Below are 4,651 nucleotides of genomic sequence, written 5' to 3' on the forward strand. Positions count from 1 at the left end.
AATAGCATTTGTTCCGTAACCGATATACAAACCACGCTATTTACTGAGGGTTTACCTTTTAGCGCAGCTGAAATGACGAGCCAATAGTTTTAACGAGGGTTAATTACCCCGCGCTAGTTAGCGGGGGGGTGGGGAAGGTAGCTTGCTACCCCTCCCCCCTCCACACACCGGTGACTTGCTTCACTTCACTTTTGGCTCGGCGGTGATCAGACGTGTCTGCTCATCGCCCTTGTGACAGCCTTTAATTTTCTGCTTTTTCTTTTCAGCCTGTGTGTTGGTTGGAAGTTGACCTTCAGTTATTTCTTTACAATGCGTACATGGCCTGGAGTTGCCGGTCGTCCTTGTGGGACTTTCATGTCGGACGTAAATACGGATCCGCACACCCTCTGCCCTCAATGTCGGGGCCGACGGTGTGACCAGGAGAACATGTGCCGTGAGTGCAGGGAGTGGTCTGCCTCCCAGTGGGAGAGGTTTGGCCGTCGGCGTAAGAAGAAGTCCAAGAGAGACCGTTCTCCTCCGGGGTTAGCCTTGAAGGAGGAAGGTTCTCGGGACTCTTCTTCCGCCGCCCAAACCTCCTCCGAAGCTCCCCCTCGTCCGCCTCCTAAGGAGAGTCGGCCGAGTGGGAGCGCAGGCCCTTGTTCTGTTTCCCGACCTTCGGTGGGGGGAGAGGGCGTCGCCTCCCATAGCGAGGCGGTTCCCCCTCCTCCTCCGGGGGAGGTTATTGTTGATGCCTTATCCAGTGATGATCTTTTACAGATTTGGTCGTCCCTGGGGCTTAAGGGCTTGCCCTCCAGGGTCGCTCTTTGACCTTTTCTCGTTGGGGGCCGCTGTTAAGCAGTCGCCGGTGGTAGCAGAGGTAGACCCTCTGTCTATTGTCGACGTCGTGGTGACAGAGGCCTCCGACGTGGCTGGGCCTTCCGCTGCAGGTGATGTTGTGGGTGGTGGTGCTAAATGCTCTCCTCCTCCTTCCGTACATCCTTCGAAGGGGGAAGTGAGTCCTTCGGTCTCGGCTGCTGCTCAGCTTCCTTCTGAGGGAAGTGCTTTAATGGAGACTCCCCTTCGGAGGACCGATGGTCCCGACGATCTTCCCCGAGGCCGCCTCCGCCGCAAGGCTCACCGTCCGCTACGCCACAAGGGCCTCCTTTCCCCTTACAGGGGGACTAAGAGGTGCCTTTTTGGGTCTTCATCCTCCGGGGGGACTCTCCTCGTCAGCCTCAACCTACAGCTCCGCCCTCCTTGAACCTCTCTGCAGACCGCTCACCATCTCCTGCCAGATCTTCGCCTTCTGGAGAACTCGTCACCCGACAGGCAACGGTCCCTTCGGGGCCAAGGGATCCTTCCCTTACGCGAGCAGTGCTAGCGCACAAGCACTCTCCTGCTCGCCAGCGCTCTCCTGCTCGCCGACGCTCGCCTGCTCGTCGGCTCTCTCCTGATGTTCGCCCCCCTCGCCAGCGCTCTCCTGCTCGTCAGCTCTCTTCCGAGTGTCAGCTCTCATATGAGGACCATCGCCCTGCGGTCTCTGACCACCCTTTAGTTCCTGCTGAACTCCCTGCTCACTATCTGCTTGGTCCTGTGGCTACGCAACATCGTGCTGCGCGTGTCAAAAACACATGTTCGCCAACGTGCCAGCGATCTCCCAGTTCCTGCTCGTGAACGCGCCGCGCCACCTGTCCTTTCACATGACAAGCGTCGACCTTCTGCTCGCCAGCTCGCCAGCGATTACCTCCTCGCCAGCGTTCACCTGCTTGCCAGCGCGCACAGGCGATCTTAGTATCGCCTATTCAACAGCGACGGATAGCGCGCCAACGTTCTCCAACGCTCCTGAAGGAACATGGTTCGCCAGCTTCTAGCTCGCCATCGCGCGATCGCCCGCCTGCGCATGCTGCTCGCCATTGCTCGCCATTGCACGATCGCCCTCCTGCGCATGCTGCTCGCCATCGCTCGCTCCTGCACGATCGCCCTCTTGCGGATGCTGATCACCATCGCACCCCATCACGCGATCGGCCACCTGCGCATGCTGCTCGCCATCGCTCACCCCTGCACGATCGCCCTCCTGCGCATGCTGCTCGCCATCGCTCGCCCCTGCACGATCGCCCTCCTGCGGATGCTGATCACCATCGCACCCCATCACGCGATCATTAACCTGCGCGTGCTGCTCGCCATCGCTTACCATTACGCGGTCATTCACCTGCGCATGCTGCTCACCATCGCACGCCAGTGCGTCGACATGCCACATCGCGCCATCGCCAACTTGAGCGACTGCACTCACCAGCTCATCATCGATCGCCTGTGGATCTACATCGTCAGCGATCTTCCTCACCTATGCGGCAGCGCTTTCCCTCACCGTCGCGCCAACGCTTGCGTTCGTCGCCTCGGATACAGGTTGGTAGTGCAGGACGAGGAGAGGTTAGTACAGCATTCTTCCCCACCTTCTTTTCAGGCAGGTACCGTCGTGTCCACTCCAAAGGATCGCCCGATCCCTTTCCCTTTAGCGAGGATTTCGGACTCTGTGTCCTTGGAGCAGCAGACTTGGTTTGGTCCTCTGGCACGGGCGTTAGTGAGGGTTATGAAACCAGCACTCGCCAGCCAGGGTAACAAACCAACGGCTGTCTCTCCTACGCTGAAGAGAAAGAGAGGAGTGGACTTCGTGGTGACTTCCCCCAGGGCGAAGTTGGTTCCCAAGAGGTCGGTCGCGAAGGTCCCTTCTCCTGCACGAGTACTCTCTCCTTCTCCCGTGGACGAGGCCTTTCCGTCCTCAGGTGAGTCCAGTGGGGCGGTAGTCTTCCCCTCGGCACCAGGGGGGGAGACTTCGCTTCAGGCAGGAGAATCGTCTCGTGAGGAAGGGGCCCCTCGAACCTCGTTGGGATCCTGTATCCCTCCCAGGAGGAAACCCAAGGATTCCAAGACCGTCCCTAAATCCTCTGCAAGGATTCGTCAGGAACCCACGACTACCCAGGGGAATGTCCACGTGTCACCCCAGGAAGAGACTCCTGGGGCAGGAGATTTAGCTGCCAGCCCGCAGGGAGGAGAACAGCAAAAATCCGAACATGCCTTCTGGCAGGTCCTAAGCCTGATAAGGCAACTTAACAGGCTTACGGATCCAGTCATCGCCCCCCCCCCCCCCCCGTGAAGGCAAAGACACGATTCTGGATGAAGTGTTTGACGTTCGGAAGGCCCCTAAGACCAGTGCAGCTCTGCCCTGATCTCGGGGGCTGAAGAGTGCCAGGGCTAGGGCCAACGCTCAGCTCGCACTTCTTGCCTCCTCCAGTCGTTCCACTGCCGGGAATAAGCTCATCCCTCCTCCTCGCCTCCAGCAGAGGAGGTATTTCGAGATCCTGGGTGAGCACAACCTCGCTCTTCCTCTCCATCACTCTGTGGAGGAGCTGGCGAAGGGAGTTCCCCTTGAGAAACTCTCTGCCCGGCAGGTGTCGTTCTCGGCGGCAGAGATCCTTAACCACGAGAAGGTCGCTAAGTGTGCCATGCAGGCCACTTCGTGGCTGGACTTCTGGCTAGGATCTCTGGGCATCCTATTGCGATCGGAGGACTTGGCCAAGGAGACCAATAGGAAGGCCCTAGAGACCTTCTTGCTCTCGGGCACCCGCTCCATCGAGTTTTTGGCGCACCAGGTTACCACCCTGTGGGCCAACTCGGTGTTGAAGCGTCGCGATGCTGTGTCCGAGAGATTCCATCCGAAGGTCCCCGCCGTAGATGTGTGTAGGCTCCGACATGCTTCCCTTCTGGGGGAGAGCCTGTTTGAGCCTCAAGACATGGAGCGAACGGCTGAGAGGTGGAGGAAATCCAGCACGGACTCCCTCCTCCACAGGGCCCTTACAACTCGGCCCTATAAGCCTCCAGCCCCGCCACAACAGCAGCAACAGCCTCGTAAGGCTCCCAAACAGGCAGCTAAGAAAGTGGTGTCTAAGCCCCAGCCCTTTCCAGCCAAGGTCAAGAGGGGCGGTAAGTCCTCCAGGGGAGGCAAGACTCCTAGGGGTGGCGGCCGCGGCCGCAAGCCCTAGGGGTGGCAGTCCCCCTGCATGTCCACCTGTGGGGGGATGCCTTCAGCGTTGCGTCCGCAGGTGGCAGCAACACGGGGCCGATGCTTGGACGGTCTCAGTGATCGGCAAGGTTATCGCGTCCCGTTCACAACATCTCAACCTCCCCTGACAGCGAATCCAGTGTCGTTGAGCTCCTATGCCACGGGATCGGCAAAGGGGCTGGCCCTTCAGGCCGAAGTCGAGACCATGCTCGAGAATGGTGCTCTCCAGTAGGTCGTGGACAGCTCCCCAGGCTTCTTCAGTCGACTCTTTCTTGTAGAGAAGGCTACTGGAGGCTGGAGACCCGTCATCGATCTCTCAGCTCTGAACAGGTTTGTCAAACAAACCCGGTTCAGCATGGAGACAGCAGACACGGTCAGACTTGCGGTGAGACCACAAGACTTCATGTGTACACTGGATCTAAAGGACGCGTACTTCCAGATCCCAATCCATCCGTCTTCCAGGAAGTACATGAGATTCTGCCTAGACAACAAGATCTACCAGTTCAAGGTGCTGTGTTTCGGTCTCTTCACAGCTCCTCAGGTGTTCACCAGAGTGTTCACCCTGATTTCATCTTGGGCGCACAGGAACGGCATTCGTCTCCTTCGTTACCTGGA

This window comes from Palaemon carinicauda, chromosome 12, assembly GCF_036898095.1.
Source record: "Palaemon carinicauda isolate YSFRI2023 chromosome 12, ASM3689809v2, whole genome shotgun sequence".
Lineage (NCBI taxonomy): Eukaryota > Metazoa > Arthropoda > Malacostraca > Decapoda > Palaemonidae > Palaemon > Palaemon carinicauda.